Source organism: Acinonyx jubatus, chromosome A2 (genome assembly GCF_027475565.1).
Source record: "Acinonyx jubatus isolate Ajub_Pintada_27869175 chromosome A2, VMU_Ajub_asm_v1.0, whole genome shotgun sequence".
NCBI lineage: Eukaryota > Metazoa > Chordata > Mammalia > Carnivora > Felidae > Acinonyx > Acinonyx jubatus.
The window spans coordinates 137,335,331-137,354,898 of NC_069383.1; the positions used below are offsets into that span (position 1 = coordinate 137,335,331).

Consider the following 19,568-nt stretch of genomic DNA (forward strand, 5'->3'; position numbering starts at 1 on the left):
TATAAATTGTTTCTTGTAAACACCATTGGATCTGCAGGCAGTTATTAGACTAAGTTGGTGTTGATGAGGCCAACATCTTGGCCGGAGGGCCCACATTATTCTATGAAAAGGGGACATTAAAAAAAAAAATCTTCTTACCTGCTGCATAAGAAAATACATTATTTTAGAAGCTTAAACAAAAAGACAAATGCTCAAAAATAAAATAACATTGTCTTTCTACCCCCCTTGTGACTGCACTATCAATATTTCAGTGGATACTCTCATTCCTTTTTTATTACATGTATAAATTTGTTTGTTCTGGTTTCTGAATTTACATAGCACCTTGCTACCTGTTTTTCACTCATCAGTGTATTGAGTGCATATTCCCAGGCCTTAATGACTGCAAAGTACTCCACTGTTAGAACATGCAATTTTCCTTTCTATTCCAATTGTTCAGCACTAGGTTTTGCCCACCTCTCTTTCTGATATATATTAATGAAGAATATTTGCGTGGATGCATCATCACATCCATGATTCTTTTCTTAGGATGCGTTCTCAGAAGCGGAAATGCTGGGTCATCTTGTATGTGGTAGGAGTAGCTACCCAGTTTTTCTATACTTCACACTATAGGTAGTGCTCCCTGTGTGCCTGGAGTCCCCACTAACAGCTTCTCCTGTGTTCTGTTTCCCAAGAACTTCAGAGAAGACTATGGAGCCAGAAGCTGGTGAGGTAATTAACATCAGTCTACAGGTTCAACTTGGTGATCACAAGAAACATTTTGGACTACTCATCCCAGCCATAACGCGGCCTTTATTATTTAGTATGTTACCCTGTCAGCTCAGAATGTCTTCAGATGCAAGTAACAGCAAATGCAACTTAGAGCGGCTTAAAAAACCAGAGGATTATTTCTTCCACAGAAGAAGAAACCTAGAAATGGTGGGGGAGGGCACAGGTGGGTTGCGGCAGCTCAGAGATGTCAAGGAGATATCTACAGTATTCTTGGCTTTTTCTTACTGATCACTGGATGGCTGTGGTTGAAGGATACACCTTGCTTGTGTTCAGTGAATCAGGGAGGGCTGAGGGAAGAGAGATGGAAGTGATTCATTTTTGATCCTAGGAGTTGTTAGCCTGATTTTAAAAAGTGATGCTTTTTGCTCTTATTGTAGAAGTAATGTATGACCATTACAGAAAATATATTTCACCTGTAATCTCACCACCAGGAGGTAATCACTGTTCTCATTTTGGTGTTTATCCTTCCAGTTTAGTTATAAATGCACAAAAAAGCGGGATTACCCACTGATGTACTGCCTCATAACTGGAGTTTTTAATCAGCATCCATCTCAATGCAGAGCACCTGGTAAACGCTTTACCAATTTTACTGAAAAATTAATGAATGATTTCAAAAATACTCTATGAATATTTTTTCTGTATTGCTAAGATATTTGTTTTTGGCGTACTTTTTAACAGCTGCCTATCACTCAATTGTTTGGATGTTCCATAATTTCTTGGACTGATTATTTTTTCAAAATTTTCTCAAAATTTTAACTATGACAGATAATTCTGTAGTGAACATCTCTGTGTGTAAGAATGGGTGTATGTGTGTGTATATACAAATCTTTCACTTTTTCCTTAAATTCCTTTCAGAAGTCGAATCACTAGGTCCAGGGTCTAATTTTAGAGTCCTTGATGTATATCATCAAATTGCCCTCTTCATATGTATCATTTTCTACTACTGCCTGCAGTGTGAGTTATTATAATCTTGTTTTATTTTTTTTTTTATTTTCAGTAGACTTAAATGTTTTTCTGAGTAGGTAATATATTCCTATGGTTCAAAAATCAACACAATACAAAAAGAAAGTTTTGCTTCTGCTTCTGTCCCCATACTCCTATCTCTGCCCCCATTTCCCTTAGGGTTGTCACCTTGGTTAGTTTCTTTTTTTTTAAATTTTTTTTTTCAACGTTTATTTATTTTTGGGACAGAGAGAGACAGAGCATGAACGGGGGAGGGGCAGAGAGAGAGGGAGACACAGAATCGGAAACAGCCTCCAGGCTCTGAGCCATCAGCCCAGAGCCTGACGCGGGGCTCGAACTCACGGACCGCGAGATCGTGACCTGGTTGAAGTCGGAGCTTAACCGACTGCGCCACCCAGGCGCCCCTTGGTTAGTTTCTTTTAAAATTTTTCGGTATTTTTAGTGTATATAGGAAAATATGTGTATAAATTACTCTCCTTTTTCTTTCTTTCTTTTATTTATTTTTTTTACAAAAAAAGCAACATGCAACATACACTATTCTGTACCTTACTTTATTTGGTTTGACTGCTGTATAATGTTCCATTATGTGAATGCTCCATAGTTTTATTTGTCTATTTTACTGTCTAGCCTTATTTGAGGCTTGTATATTTTCAGCCAAACCAGGCCCAAATGAACCGTGATATTCTGGCCCTGCAGCAATACCACTAATCGGAACAGGCAGCTATATCTTAATTTCCCAGACCTACTGCCTGGCCTGCTGCACATTTTGACTTTGCTTCCCAGGGTGTAGCTGGCAGTGTCTGAAGTATTCTAAATGCAAGAAGGGAGAGAATGATAAAGGTAGGTGTATCTTCTTTGAAAACTCACTAGCCCCCCCAGCTTTGATTGTAAGATTGTTCATGGTCTAGTTTGGGTAAAGAGCAACCCCTCCATTCTTATCCGAGGGGTGGTAGCTCCTATAGGAAATCATGTCCTGCGTACTTTTTAAGGAATTAAATGTCACAGTTCAGGACCATTGTGTGCTCCTCCAAAAGACTGTAGAGAAGAACCCTTCCTTGCCTGTTCTAGCTTCTAGTGGCTCCAGGCATTCTTTGGCCTGTAGCTGTAAAACTGTTTCCTTCACTTGGCCTTCTCTATGTCTTTTCCTCTTCTCTCCGACTCGGATATATCTCTTTGGGGGCCACCATGTGGCCCCCTACAAGGCTTTGATTTTAGTGCTCTGATTCCAGAATCTGTGCTCTGCTCTGCTATACCGTGTCCTGGGAAGAGCCACAGAAAAAGTCTATTTTCTCTTCCACATGATAAAAGAAAGACTGGAGGTTTCTTGCTCAGTGCTGTATCTTTATTGTCTTGCTCAGTGCCTTGTGCAGAGGAAGTGCTCAATCAAAAGGAATGTCTTTATCAATGAGTGATCCATTGAATGTAAGAAGGCAGGTTTTTGTGTCTCTCATTACTTTTTGCCAGGCTGAATCTCCAGGTACTTCAGTTGTTCTTTATGTGAAGTTCAGAACCCTCCACCATTCTGGCTGCACTCCTGGACGAACTCTCTAACTTGGCCAGGATTCCTCTTAAAATATGCCTTCCAGTTTGAACTCTTGATAGGATCTAAGCAACAGGATTCTCTATGGTTTGCATACTGTATTTTTAAAAAAGGTTTTATTTATTTATTTATTTATTTAGAGACGATATGAGCGGGGAGGGACAGAGAGAGAGAGAGAGAGAGAGAGTCCCAAGCAGGCTCTGTGTTGTCGGCACAGAACTCGACACTGGGCTTTGTCTCGTGAACTGTGGGATCATGACTTGAGCCTAAATCAAGAATTGGATGCTTAACTGACTGAGCCACCCAGGCGCCTCTGCATACTGTATTTTTTAAAAGTAGCCCTAGTTGTGGGTATGTGGAGAGAAAGGAGTGCTCATGAACTGTTGGTGGGAATACAAACTCTTGCAGCCATTACATAAAACGGTATGGGAGTTCCTCAAAAAATTAAAAATAGAATTACCATATGATCTAATAATTCTGCAACTGGCTCTCTACCCAAAGAATATGAAAACACTAATTTGAAAAGATATATGCACGCCTGTGTTTATTATTTACAATAGCGAAGATGGAAACAACCCAAGTGTCCATCGACTGATGAATGGATAAAGAAGAGGTGATATATATACACAATGGAATATTACTCAGCCATAAAAGAGAATGAAATCTTGCCATTTGCAGCAACATGGATGGACCTAGAGGGTATAATACTAAGTGAAATAAGTCAGAGGAAAACAAATACCATATGATCTCACTCATATGTGGAATTTAAGAAACAAAACAAAAAAAGAGCTGAATCCAACAATAGGCTCTTAATTATAGAGACCAAACTGATGGTTAGCAGAGGGGAGGTGGGTGGGGGGGATGGGTGAAATAGGTGAAGGGGGATTAAGAGCACATTTATCATGATGAGCACTGAGTAATGTATAGAATTGTTGAATCACTATATTGTACACCTGAAACTATTAATATAAAACAAACAAACAGGGGCGCCTGGGTGGCTCAGTCGGTTAAGCGTCTGACTTCAGCTCAGGTCATGATCTCATGGTTCATGGATTTGAGCCCTGCATTGGGTTCTGTGCTGACAGCTCAGAGCCTGGAGTCTGCTTCAGATTGTGTCTCCCTCTCTCTCTGCCCCTCCCCGGCCCACACCCTGTCTCTGCCTCTCTCCAAAATAAATAAACATTAAAAACAAAGAAACAAACAAATAAAAGTAGCCCTGGCTTGTGTTCATTTTAGAGCAACTGCTAAAGTAATTGCTGGTAATTAGTACATAAAAACATAAAACAACAACAACAACAAACTCCCTATACCAGTAGCCCTAGTCGGTCATTGAGTTTTTAGGGCCAAATTCAGCACTCAGTTAAATGCAATTTTGATTGATTTTGGATTCTGAGGATGCATTTTGAGATTGGAAAGAAAATAGTCCAATCGTCACACGTTGGGGTTTAGTGGAAAGGGCAAGCATTCTTATGAATAAATCCAGTTTTCCCTCTCTGTTCCAAGTTGTTAAACCCATGAAAAAAAGTTGTGTGCTGTAAGAGGGATGAATGATGATCCAAAGCAGTTTTTTTTGCAAGAACAAATTTCATGGATTTTCATGACCAAATATTAGAGAAGAGAACCTCTTCCTTCTTAATTTCCACCATAGGGGAATATCATTGGTGGAGTCTTTTTCTTTCTTTCTTTTTTTTCTTTTTTTTTTTTTTTATAAACCACATTTACCACTGCTTGTGTTAATTTTCATGTTCTTGTACCCTGAACACATTTAGACTCTTAGTGTTGTACGTGCTGCAAGTTTCACTGCTGTCAAAACATGTTTTTTTAAAATAACCCATGGGCTTTAACCAGCACACTCAAGATCAATTAGATTTTTTTTTTAGGTAAAATCTACCTTAATATTTAGATCAGCAAGAAGACGTGGTTATGATTAACTTTTGCCCTTATGTGGTAAGATAGGACTGAGGCATACTAGTGCTTTCCAAAATGTTTCTTTTATTTATTTTTAAGGTTTTTAAAATTTTATTTGAGAGATCGTGAGAGAGCGCAAGCGAGGGAGGGGCAGAGAGAGGGAAAGAGAAAATCCCAAGCAGGCTCTGCACTGTCAGCACAAAGCAGGGCTAGAACTCATGAACCATGAGATCATGACCTAAGCTGAAATCAAGAGTCAGGTGCTTAACTGACTGAGCTGCCTAGGCACTCCTAAAATGTTTCTTTTAATTACGTTTTTAAAAGAGGGGTTAAAACAGTGAAAAGATGCTGACTCCCAGTGGTGGACTTCATGGCTTCCCCTATTCCATTGTACTTTCTACTGCATCTTGAGGCCTTGGTTTCTTTGAAAGGAAACATTTTGAAAACAAAGGCCCTGTGCTTGGGACTCTTCCCTCTCACCTCTTACCCAGCTACTAATTCTACTTGACACCTTAGCTTAAATGTCTCTTCCACAGGGAAATTTTTTTCTGACCCACAAGACTTGGTTAGTTATTTTGTAAGCCCCCTCAGTACCTTGAACTTCACTTGCAGCCTTCATTGCGTCCATTTCAATCGCTTTGTTAATGTGTGTCCTTTACCCCACACTGTAAACTCTGCAAGTCAGGGTCTATGCCTCTTTTCAACACTCTACCTAGTTTAGTGTCTGGCTCATAGTAGACACTAGAAAAAGTTTTGTTGACTGATTGGTCAGAGGCTGGAAAAGTCATTTAAGGGCTTATAGGAACAATGCTTTTTTTTAAAAAAAAAATTTTTTTTTCAACGTTTATTTATTTTTGGAACAGAGAGAGACAGAGCATGAACGGGGGAGGGGCAGAGAGAGAGGGAGACACAGAATCAGAAACAGGCTCCAGGCTCTGAGCCATCAGCCCAGAGCCTGACGCGGGGCTCGAACTCCCGGACTGTGAGATCATGACCTGGCTGAAGTGGGACGCCCAACCAACTGCGCCACCCAGGTACCCCAAGGAACAATGCTTTTAACAATAGTTGCATCCATGTACTTGTGTGCGCGTACATGTTCAGGCGCACGCTAATGGCGGTAAGTACTGTTTTCTCTTCTTTCTGTTTTTTTGGGGAGGGAGAGGGGACCACTGCATCAAATTACTGGAGTGGAAAGAACAGTTGACATTCTGTTTTAAAGTGACCATGTATTTGACCCACTTCTTCTCTAGTAATGTCATCACGATTGTATCTCATTGCTGTGGGTTCTTGGAGGCTGACAGGCGGAACAAGTTGCTTCAGCTCACAGTCCTCATCTGTCATACAGAACAGCTTGCAGATTCTTATTATGTGAATGAAATATGGAGAGAGGGATATTTTTCTTCCTGGGCTATCAGGGTAATTGAAAGTAACCATATCAGGGCACAAGGGGAAAATGTAGGAAAATAGACTGCTTTTGTGAAGGGCAACCCATCGGCTCTCACAACTGCAGGTGTCGAGTCTCCTCTCCAAGTGCAGAGGCGAGGGGAGTGTTTCCTGTTATCAAAAGGCCTAGTATTCGACCAGAACATTCTTTCAGTAAGGAAAACGCCTTGGTTCGTGTTGCCACTCCTCAGCCACCCGATGAGAGGCCACCACCATTACCTTTGGCGTACAACCCATGGGACCTAGGGCTCGGGCTTTGTATGTTCTGTAGCTAGGGAAGAAAACTGTTTTAGTATTCCAGATCAATAAACTGTGGTAGAAAATTGGAAATGTGCTATGAAAAATCATTAGCCAGAGAAATTCTACTGTTCCCAAGTTTTGCATCAGAAAACAAATAACCCTTGACCGCTCTTATAGTTTATATTTTACAAGCTTGGCCCTGGTGAAACAGAATGTCAGATGATACTGCATCAATGACACTTTGCCTTCTAAATGGTCAGTTACGGAGCTTTACAGAATAGTTTTAGTTCACAGGAAGCTTTTTACTTACTTAACATTGGTCAGAAGTACTAACGTGGTGATGGAAAGCAAGGTGCAGTTCAGCAATCATTCAAGTCATGGCTTTGTTATATTTTGAGATAGCTTTAAAATCACTTAGTCAAATAAAACTCCAAAGTACTGTAACTGCCAGGTTGCTTTATCTAATTTATGACACAGAGGCAAAAGAATCAACAATAACCCTCCATTTACCATTATTAGATTAGCTATTACAGAAACCGCAGAAAGTATATAACCCTTTACTTTGTGTTCACTTGAATTTGGTTATTAAGCTTTGATGGAACTTTCATTTAACCAAATGCCTTTGTTTACGACAGTAAGCATGTTAAGTCTTTTGTGTTCTGAATTTGATACGACCATTTTAGAACATGCCTCCCGCAAAGGCATGTTAAAGTTATAGATTCTGTTCATTTGTGTAATGTCAAACATTTTCAGTTCAATCTAGTTAGGGTTTTGCTTTTCTTCCCAACTTTAAGAAATGCATCTTTTTCTCCGTAAGGCTTTTCTTTTTCAGGAACATAACCAGGCATTAACAAACATAGCAGCTCCATAAAAATTGATTTTTTAAAATTAAATAAGCATCTGGTGGGCTGAAAATGTTTTATACCTGATATTTAAAAGATATTTTGACTATTGCCAAAAGAATCAATTCTTTCATGCCGTCTCCCTTGCGGATGCCATCATATGCACTGTGTTGTGTAGAGCTTTGGCTGGGGCTTGGATTGGTACCTCAACTCTGCCACTTTACCTGCCTATGACCTTGGACCTCACCTCTTCGGGAGGCCAATTATCTCTAATTACCCTTTCCTCAGTGTGCAATAGAGTTCTGAATAGCACTTTTCTCCTAATGTTATATATGAGGGAATGGATGTAATGTCCTCAAATGTGTGATGATGACTGTAACCTTTGTGTGTACATGTGTATATGTTTACTCGCTACATGTGGGTTGTCACCTTAACTGAAACCAGTAATAATTCCAAATTGGGTTATAACAGTGGGAATGCTGTTATCTTTTCAAGATTTAATGTTCTGGTATCATGACCATACACATGGAACATTGGCACCATTTTGGATATATTCAGAGCTACAGTTTGAAGACAAGTCGCCATGAAGGTGGCTGTTTCAATTGCTGAAATTGGAACCCAAGAACCAAATCCGTATTCCAAAGAAGTCTTACTTTTAAATTGGACCTTTATTTCATTTCCTTTGAATTGATTTAAAAGCTAGGATAAAGACTGTTTTAGATAACTGAACTAGAAATATATGGCCTTTCCAATAAGAAAGGCTTCTACTGACATTTTGTTGTTAGTTTTCTACTGGCTCTTTCCCATATCTGTTATGCTTCTGTCTAATTGCCTTGCCCTCCTTTGCATTTTTCATCCATAACTCTGTCCTTTACATCCACATTTTTGGGGTAGTGAAGACAGGTTTGGAGAACTCTACACCATCTCACCCAGGGTCCTGTGACCCGTAACCCACAGAGGAGTGTTAAGAGGTCAGGCTGGGAGATCTGGTCTCTAATGTTGGTTTCCAGCGAATTTACATGGTTCTTAGGGAATTGAAATTTTTTCCCCCTCATCTCTACCATCTCCTTCCTGTTGGCTTGACTAATGAGTCACAGAAAAATGAAAACTTCTTTAGCTGTGAAAGTTCCAGCAAGGAAAAAAAAATGTTAGGCCTTTGGCATTGGTATAATGTAAAATAAGATAGCATTTAAAGATAGTCTCTGCTTCAGCATCATATTGACAATGCCCCTCACTTGAGTCAGGGATTGGGGACTTACTGAGATACACCATCTGGCAAAACACGGAAGGCCAGTCTTGTGCCAACTGAGAAAGCTGCATCAGTTCCAACTCTTGTGTACTTTGCACATTATTGGACGCCTTGCAAAACGTTTATCACTTTTTAATTAGGAAGGACTAAGGGATTTTCGTGCCCCAAAGAAAATGTCAGCAGCCCGAAGATAGGAAAATTATCCAGTGGATCATAAGGAGCAGGAGGTATTTAACGTTGAGCCTGCACAGGAAACAAGGACAGTTGCCTGCTAGGATCTTTGTTGTGGGCCGTGTGTTCTTGGTCTGTCTGCGTGGGACCGGGGATCTGGTATTTCTGTTTCTCTGACAGTTCCCCAGCTTGTTTCTCCTGCAGCGTGGCCAGGCCTTGAGAACCCATGCCAGGAGATCAACTCCGTCCTGCTCCTTGGCCTATCATGTAAACCATGGCCTGTCATGTTCATTAAAATGAAAATTTGTCGAATGGAATTTGCCCGACTGGCAGAATAGTTTAAATGTCAGATGTTGTTAGGCCTGGGTATAAATATTATGTTTTTATTGTTAATTAATTGCAGCGCCTCAGTACCAGTGATCCAGAATCCAATTTAGTCTGCAGTAGGCCTGTGGATAAGGGCCAGAGATAATGAATGCAGAGGGAAAAAATGTATTCAGAGTTTCCATTGTATCTGTCAATGTCCTCTTAGAAAAATAGCAAATTTTGGTGTCTCACTTTAATTCAAGAGGTGCAAAACAGAAGGGAATTAAGACTCATTGTCTTTTGAAACCTCTCAAACGTTACTTACTGTTGCATCTATTTCACCGCTAGCCCCGAATCTGTACCAGCATCAAAATCCCCAAATTTGTTGCTCTGTCTCCTTTCTGTGATCTCCCCCACATTGCTTCCACCCCTGGGTCCTTGGTATGTTCACAGCTCATTTCGGAGTAGTAGAGCTCAAGTATGTAGTCCCGAAATCCTCCTCATTTCTCTTTGTTCGTTTTCCTCTCTCCATTTGCCATCAATCCTTCACTTTCTTTTTTTTTCTTCATTTTGTCCTTTATTTTGGTCCCCAGACTCAGCAGCCTATCTGTAAGTCTGCCACTGTTTGTTAAGATCATTTTGCTTCCAAATTGAGCTAGGGTCTGAATATCACTCAGGGTAACACTGCAAAACAGTTTGCATTAGAAAGGGGAGCAGAAATCTTGCCGCTGGGGCCCAGACCTCAAAACTGACTGTTGTTGCAAAGCCCTGAGCCAGCAGGCATTTGCGACCGTCCTTCTCAACCAATATTTTGTGGAATACTTGCTGTGAACATGGCATCTTACTCTGCCACCTTCCTGTTTTCCAAAGGCAAGTGGGTGTGCCAGGCAGAGGAAGACTAATTAAGACTTTAGAAGGCAGGACTAATTCGATCCAGTGGTCAGGGACCCTCATTTAATTCCTGGCATCCCGGTCCACGCCAACCTCGTTCTGCCCCTGTGATTAAGCCAGCCGAGAAGCAGGGAAGGGAAAATGAACTTTGGTGTGCTCTGAGTTTCCCTGTCCAGCAGTGTCTGTCAGATTAAAAATGAGAGGGAAGGAGGCCAGAGAATCTTCCAGATGGAGAGTTCAGAGGAGGGCACAACCAGACTCCCTCTCCACAGTGACGTAGCTGGGCTATTGGAGCATCGGGCCACGAGCCAGGAGGAGCACAGGCTGCTGCCTGACCCTGTAGTGGAATGGGGTGGGGGGGAGCTGGTGGGCCAGTCACCGTTGGCTTGGAGTGGGAACATATTCCAACCAGGCACACACAGGCCATGTGGTGGAGGCAGAGCATTTACCCCAAGAGCTGGGTGGGCCTGGTTAGAGGATGGGCCCTTCATCCTGGACTCTTTTTAAGTGTGTTCCCCCAGGCGTATGGGCACTGCAGAAACCAAAATGGGGAGTTGGTGTTCTCCAACCTCTGTGTTTCTTCCTTTAGAATGAATCAGCCATGTAAGAAAGGTGACCTTAGATAGGCTGGAAGCAGCAGGAACAGCAGTGGCCATACATCCTTGGACAGACTCGCATGTGGACAGCAGTTCCAGACAGCAGGGGTTTGGTGAGGACACAGTGCACTAACAGTCACTCTCCACACCTTTTGGTAGCTCAATTTTGTAACTGGCTTCAGCATTCATTAAAAAGTATCCAGTGTGGATGCTCCGGGAACAGGATTTTGCTCAAATGAGAACTGGTTTTTAGACTAAGGCTCTCTGAGGTCTATGTAATGATGGAATGATAACAAATGAGGTTAAACACTGAATATCTGGTTTGACCTTCCTTAAAAATTGATTATTTTTACATTGCTTCTGGGCAACCCCAGTTTCTCTCTGAGATGACCCTGTTTTTCTCAAAATCAGGTTATATTCGAGTTTGGGGAGGGTTTGTACTATTGGGATCAGAGCTGTTTGACTTGAAATGTCATCCCATTTTGAGGAAACATACTGGGGCCACGTTAGGGCATCCCTGTGCAAATGTCACATTGTCAGAGTGTCTCCCCCTGGGATTAGAGTGGCCATGGTACTTCCCAGTCCTGTCTGGCTGGTCAGACAATGCCACTGCCTTCCCATAGCCAGGGCACTAACCTGGCCAGGGTCATGCTCCCCGAGATTTCATGCAATTTGATTCGTCACTAGCTCTCTGAATTTTAACATGCTAATTATTGGCTGATTGGTATGCAGCTCCTTGGACGTCACCTGATGATTTTCCAGAGCTCATATTCTGGGCAAATTTGCTTTTCCGATGTCTGGCAAATATGACAGCATTGAACAGGTGTGGCGATGGTGTGGGGTGTGTGTGTGTGTGTATGTGTGTGTGTGTGTGTGTGTGTGTGTGGCCACAGAAGTGTAGGCTTCTGTATAGAGAGATCTTCTCATCTTACGAAAGCCCTAGGGTACAAATAAAGAAAAGGAGAAAAAAAAAGAACAAAAATAAACAAAATTAACCCTAACTTAAGAATTTTCAATTTTAGGGACCCCTGGCTGGCTCAGTTGGTGAAGTGTGTGGTTCTCAATCTTGGCATATGAGTTCAAGCCCCATGTTGGGTGTAGAGATTACTTAGAAAATAAAAAAATCTTGGGATGCCTGAGTGGCTTAGTGTCTGACTCCTGCTTTTGGTTCAGGTCATGATCTCACAGTCTCGAGCCCTGCATGAAGCTCTGTGCTGAGCATGGAGTCTGCCTGAGATTCTCTCCCTCCCTCTCCCTCTGCCCCTCCCCCACTTGCACTCGCATGCTCTCTTTCAAAAACAGATCTTTAATAAAAAAGAATTTTCAATTTTAATAGTAAAGCAAACTTACAATATTCCTTTATTTAGCGAATTTTATTGAGTGTGTGTTATGTGCCAGATACTGTTGTAGAGGATGTAGATTCAGTGCAGAACAAGATAGATGTTGTCTGTATCTTTGTTGAACTTAAGGTCTAGTGGAAAGACTTCCATATGTATTTTGACAGTATTGCTCAGCTTTCTAGGTGAATAACAAAACTAAGAATTATTCTAACCACCCCTCTGAACTCTAAATATATCAGTTTCACAGATTCTGAATTAGAAATTCTAATAGAAATACATACATACAAACTGAAATAAAACTTCTAGGAATATACCTGAGAAATGTCAAGTTTCTAGTGTCCTTGCTGCTGTTTTTTGTGAGTGTTTAAATCAGTATGCAGATTTACAAATAATTCCATGTGTTTAAAATATCCATTCATCATCAGGTCATTTAACCAGGGCTATGTTTTCCAGCTGCCTGGTTTTCACCGATACATTGAAAAAGGTTTAAGAATCTTCTCTGAGTTGAAAATTGGCTATCATTTGAAAGGATGTTGCAATAATTTGTCGGCAGTAACAGCTCACCAAACGTAGCCTAAGAAGGAAAACAAGGGCTGATTTTATTCAGTGTCTTCATTCTTGTGTCTGGTCTTCATTCCCGACTGAACAGACTTCTTTCCCAGATACGTAGGTAATTGTTAAAGACTTAAAGGTCAATAACCAATCCCTTCCTGTGGCAGTCAGGTCAGGCGAGGGCTGCAGAATGCAAACAATGGGGGGAAATCCCTCAGTTCCTGGCCGTGTTAAGGTGCAGTTGAATGGTTCCCAGACCTAGGTTTCAATTGGGAGACGATGAATCGCAAAGAAGGTTTCTCTATTTGAGAATGATGCTTGTTTACATGCTGACTGGTTTTTCAGGGGGCTGGGGGCTGGGTCATGGAGTGAGGGGCTTAGGGTTGGTGAAGACTTTCTAGGTGTCTGTCCTCTGAAAAACCACCAAGATAAATCAGTGTATTAACTGGCCCGTACTGCTCTGCTTCCATTTTTATGTCTTTTAGGAGCAGCTGAAGTCCAAACCTATTTGGATTGATCAAAAGCTAGTCTGTCTTGCAAGAGGTCATATGAGGGTCATATGAGGTCAGACAGAGTCTGTCTGCTCTAGAACAAAATGGGGATGAGCTAGGCCTGAGGGGAGTAGGAAGTGGCATATCGCATTGTAGCTGCAGGTAAACATGTCTTCATGGCCTAGAGAAGTTTAGGTCCTTGGATTTTTGGGTCAAGGCAAACGTGGGAAGGAGAGGACTACTTTGGGTAGGTATTCCTGACTTTTGTCCAGAGATGTGTACTTTGGGCATTGAAACCAGAATTTTCTGATCCTGACCTGCTCCTGCTTTGGATACGTAGACCTATGTGGAAAATGCTCGGGTGCCAGAGGTGTACACGAAGACTGTAGAATCCACGTGTACTTGTCTACTCCACAAGTATTTACCGAAGGAGGATTTGGTGCAGGTATAGAATCTGGGGCTCACAATGCACGGGCAGGTGAGGTTGCTTTGAACAATGAAGGTCCTGGGTCTTGAAGAGTTTAGATGCAAATCAAGGTGATAAAACATACATGCAGGAGAAAGTAATAAGTTGAGGCAATCCCATGCATGCCTGTCACAAGGCATTACATGACCAGGATGAGCCCAAAGTTCTTTTGGAAGACCAGTCTCACCACTTATCCCTTTTGACGTTCTGGGAACCTGTATCACTGGTTACCCTCTCTTGCTCTTCTGCTTTTAGCCTCTTAGTCTCAACTGGATCTTCTCATCACCCTGACACTCAGGTTTTTCCCCGTTTATAAACTATACAAAGAAACTCTCATTGTCCTTTATCTACTTCCTGTTGGTATTTTCTCTCCTCTCCTTCACACCCAAACATGTCTACAATTTGTCCTTATTTGTCTTCATTTTAATTTCCACTTATTTCGTAACTAACTCCCAACTGAATTCTGTCTCAACTAGTCCAAGTTTTCACTGGGCTCCTCAGTGACCTTCACGCTGGGCATTTTTAGTATTTTTATCACTTGACCTTTCTGTGACACTTACTGGTTTCTGTTTTACTTCTCTGGCAACTATTCTCTCTCCTATATGGGCAGCATCCTCCTCAACACAGGTGTTAAATGTTGAAAATCCTCAAGGACCAGATCTTCCCTTCCTACTTGGTACCGTCTCCCTGGATAGCCACATCCATACTCACATCACATTACTTCCTACGTCTGGATAACTCACCATTTCCAAACCTCCTCTCTGAGTCACAGAGACACGTATCCAACTCCCTACCTGGACATTTCTTTTACATAGTTCTCAGGCACCTCAAGTTCAATATATCCACAACCAAAGTGGTGATTTGGGCTTCAGATGAGAATCCTTGTGCAGTGGGATTCGTTCAGTGGTCTCGTCCAACCCCAGCTCTGCAAGGGAAACTGTCCTGAAGATTATAATATTCAAACACAGGTTTTTAAAATATGATTTCATAATTGACATCTAACTTTAATGTACCGTGATCAGAGAACTTTGATTGGTATCTGTTTTTTGATGTTTGCGAAGACTACCTTTGGGGCCTAACATGTGGTCAGTGTGGCTTATGCTCTACGTGTACTTGCAAAGAATGCCGTGGCAGGTTACATTTTCCACAGGTGGTCACACCAACACATCTATCCAGTCCCGTGTGCTCTTCTCACTGAGCACTGACCAATATTCCTCCTGCCAAGAGTTGGAGCCTTTCTTCTCTCTCCTTGAGTTTCCATGGGGGTTTGTGAGTGCCCTGTCACAAATGGTGTTAAATGTAAATGGTGTTCAAGTGACTTCCAAGCCTAGGCCATAAAGAATACAGCTTCTGCCTGACTCCCTCTCTGGGAACTCTTGCCCTTGGAACCCAGCCACCATGTTGGGGGACTCAAGGCACATGGAGAGGCCACATGTAGGTATTTCAGCTGACAGCCCCAGTGAAGGTCTCAGCTTTCTTTTGGTTCCTGTTTGCTTGGTGTATAGTTTTCTATACTTTTCCTTTCAGACTCTCTTTATGTTTTAGGTGTGTTTCTTGTAAACATCATATAGCAAAGTTTAAAAATATCCATTTAAAAAATTTATTTTAACAGATGTACTTAGTCCATTTACTCTGATTAGTGACATATTTGAACTTATTTTAAATATTTCCTTTTGTATTTTCTACGCATTGTGCTTTCCTTTGCTTCTTGCTTGCTTCCATTCCAGTCTTCTGTAGAGAATTGGCTGAGTTTTCTGTTCGCTATATTGTTCCCTTAGTTGGTTTGGACATTTCTGTACTTTTGATTACTCGTACATGTTTTAAAATTGTGAAATAGAGCATACATACAAAATAATTTTTGGAAGTGCATATTTACAGTTGTTTATAGTTATTGTACTATATTATAATTATTATGGAAAATAATAAACTGAACATAGAGATACCTCTCTCCTGGCCAAGAAATAGAGCATTACCATATTCCAGAATCTTCCCCAATGCTTCTTATTATATCTCCTCCCTTGCCCTCAAGCTAAATGTAGCCTGAATTCTGTGTAAATCACTCCTTTGCTTTTCTTTATGGTTTTTGGCACTTTTGTTGTATTCTAAAACAAGACAGTGTGTATTTTTGTCATTTTGAATGTGTTGTATATATGGAATAATATATTTAGTCTTCTATGACTTGCTTCTTTGTTTTATATCATATTTTTGAGAGACATAGATGTTGATGTGTGTAACTATTTCACTGATTTTTCCAAGCTGTATAATACCCTATTGTAAGACTGTAAAAATGTATGTATTCATTGTACTGTTGATAGATGTTTGGGTTGTTTTCAGGAGTTCTTGGCATTCTAGCAATGATGCTCTAAACATTCTTGTATGCATCTCTGTGAGCATCTATGCAAGGGTGTCTTTGGTTATATACATAGAGCAAGAAATGCTGGTTATCCTTAACAGTTGGTCGGTAACTTTAATGCATATCTTTAACAATTTATCAGTATCTGTTTCTTCCTTCTAAGCAATTCATTCCCCTCACTTATTCCATATAATTATGGCCAACCATTCATTTCTCGTTATTTGCAAACCCTAAAAATTGTTGTTGGTTTTTTACAACCAAGGCTTAGTAATTATTATTCAATACCCATTATTTATTATTAAATTAACTAGATTAACCATCATGCTTGCTAATTTCTTTGTTTACCATTGCTTTTTGATACTCATTCCTTCCATCTGGGTTCAATTCCTTTTTATTCAATTATGTCTTTTAGTATTTCTTTCAGCAAAAGTCCACTACTGTAAACAGAAAACAGTCTGTTTCCCCCCTGAAAAATGTCCTTATTTCTTTGTCATTCTTGCATGATAATTGGTTTAGCATGGTTATAGAATTTTTGTTGAACTTTTTTCCCCCTTAGTACTTTGAACATGTTATTCCGTTGCTGCCTTGCTTTTGTTTTTGCTGATGACAAGTTGTTTTGCAAGGAGTCTGTTTTTTCTCTCTGATTGACTTTAAGACTTTCTATCTCTGGTGTTTTGTGGTTTCTTTCTGATGTATCTACCTGTGTATTTGCTTTTATTTATCTTGCTGAGGTCTTGGGGTGCTTTTTTTCAAGAGGATTCATGTCTCATTCTCAAAAATTTACATTCATTTTCTTTTCATATTTGTCTTCTCCCTTTCTTTTGAACTTGACTATTTGGATATATATGTATTTAAATTATCATCATATTTTGTTTAGCATTTCTGTGTGTTTAAAATGGAAAGGCAGTTGTCAGACCACAAATCTCTTATATTTTGCAAAATGCAGTATTATACTATTTTATCTAGTCTTCTCCAAATTATGTTTCCCCCAAATCTATTGCAATCCATGTAATACAGGGGGAAGGGGAAATTTCTGATGTTGTCTCATAGAGGGTCTTTATCTCCTGCATTAATATTCCAAGATTTACATCACAGCCCAAGTTTGGTTATGTTCTTTAGTGGTCATGCATCAGTGGTATTAGGTTCTTTGGTAAGAGCTAATAATGCAGGTACTTAGGGCACTGACGGAAAAGAGAAAGAACCATGGGAAAACCATGAATTACTTGGCCATTGCCAACTATTACACCTGTAGGGGATGTTGGGACCTAGCTGAGAATGACAGAAAGAGGCAATATTTCCATTATTTTTGACCACATGGAGTCATCATATGAGTAATGATGTACTGATATAGAATCAGCCCCTTGAAATGTTATTACTACAGTAGATCCCTGCTTATTGACTGAGGGTGCATTCTGACACCCCGATTGGATGTCTGAAACTGTGGATACCAAACCCTGTATATACTATGTTTTTTTGGTGTATAAGTTAGGCGTAGTAAGAGATGAGCAACAGTTCTGATCTCCCTCAGAATATCTCATTGTGCTGTACTCACCCTTCCTGTGATGACGTGAGATGATAAGAGGCTGGCGAGATGCAGTGAAGTGAGGTGAATGACGTAGGCACCATGAGTGGCCTTAGGCTACTTTGACCTTCTGACAATTTGTCAGTAGCAGGATCATCTACTTCCAGACCACTGTTGACTGGTGGTAACTGAAAACACAGAAAGTGAAACCTCCAATAAGGGTGGACTGCCATATTGTTTAACAACTAGAACGTGGGCGCCTAGGTGGCTCAGTTGGTTAAATGTCTGACTTTGGCCCAGGTCATGATCTTGTGGTTCCCAAGTTTGAGCCCCACATTGGGTTCTCTGCTGTTAGCACCGAGCCTGCTTCAGATTCTCTGTTCCCCTCTTTCTGTGTCCCTTCCTTGCTTGTGCTGTCTCTCTCTCAAGAATAAAATAAACATTTAAGAAAAAAAAAAAACCATAATGTACCACACCTCTTGTCATGTGGACCCGTGTGTGCTCAGTATGTGGCATGGTTTAGTCACAGGAAGTTTAATTTAACAAGTCAGATTTTTATTTGAAATGTCAAGTGGGGTTTCCTCCGTTTGGGGGGCTTTTCTCTACTGTGAGAAAGGGGACTGCGCCTGTCAGCTTGCACATGTGTACTCATGGGAACAAGTGGCGAGGTCTAGATTGAAAAGGCCATGCACCTTGTGTATATGGAACAGGCTTCCCCACGTAAAACTTGGCAGAGAAATGGAAGTCGAGTGTGCAAGAAAGATGACAATGAAAGAAGTAAGCAAATAAAATGCCTGGTCAGACTGTGTGTGCTGCATAACGTTTAATTCCATTTTCATCTCTGCACTTTATAAACCATTCCCATTCTGTTGAGGAGTTCACAACCCAAAACACTGTAGGTCTGGCCAGTTTTTGTGATTCAATTCTGGATAGATGTGTGCACTGTTTTCACTTGATGACGGTGTCTTTTATCGGCCTCTTTGTGAGGGAGGTACAAGGCATGGGTTTTATCAGTGGATTCTTCGGCCAGCACCACATACCATGGCATATGGAGATTCTACTTGGAGACTCGGAGAGAAAATGTTTGGTGTTTTACTCGCAGATAACTCACTACTTTCATTTTTATCTCTTTGTAGCTTTGAAGCTCAGCAAAGGAGGAAAATCCATTGAGAACAGTCTGTAAAGGTAAGTGTATTTATTACATGGCCTTGACAAACATTGCCTTTACAACATTGATTTTTCTTTTATTCAGAGATTTAAACACTTGGATTAAAGATATAGCTGACAGGACAACTTCCTTAACCACCTGCTTGTCCTCCCTCTTAGGCAAAAGTGCTGAGCAATAGTTAGCAGAGAGCAGGAGGAAATAAAATGATGTGCTGAGGGTAGCCAAATGCAATTGTATGCTTGCTGACTTTTGCTTTCTTCTCAGCAGTTAAGACATTCCACTGGAGCTAAGTTTACTAAGATTAATGCTAGATGGAAAAAGAATGCACTCGTACTGCTTCTAGTCGATGGTTAAATAAAACCAGCTGGCCAAATAAAGCATTTAAACTAAAATGCAGAGTGGCATTTGAATTGGGCTGGATGAAATTTATCACGCAAGTCAGTTGTGCAGTTGCGTGGAGGACCTAGTTTTGTAGGAAGGAGAAAGCCAGCCAGTTTGGTGTAGCTAATTTCATCCTGCCCAGTCTCTGTGGACCCTAAGTGAGTTACCGGAAATGAACTTCCAAGTGGGAAGCAATGGGAAAAGTACCTAGCACCTTTCTGTGACACATTAAAATCGAGTTGGTTTTTTACATGGAAAAATGTAATTGTTTCCTCTTTGCTAAGTATATTTATACGCATACCACTACATGGCATTGTTCTTTGATTCATTGTTTAATTTCTGTTCTGCATGAAGTATTTTAATTTAAAGAATTCATTC

At 40.7% G+C, this 19,568-nt stretch overlaps 1 protein-coding gene across 3 annotated transcripts in view; it reads left to right on the forward strand.

The window, feature by feature from the left end:
• The window catches only part of FHIT (fragile histidine triad diadenosine triphosphatase), a 1,399,071-nt gene that overhangs the window by 14,918 nt on the left and 1,364,585 nt on the right, over window positions 1–19,568 (forward strand). For all 3 annotated transcript variants that reach the window (XM_053220342.1, XM_053220341.1, XM_015065266.3), the window contains exon 2: window positions 18,778–18,826. The gene's annotated coding sequence lies outside the window, so the exon portion shown is untranslated. The remainder of the gene's footprint in view (window positions 1–18,777; window positions 18,827–19,568) is intronic.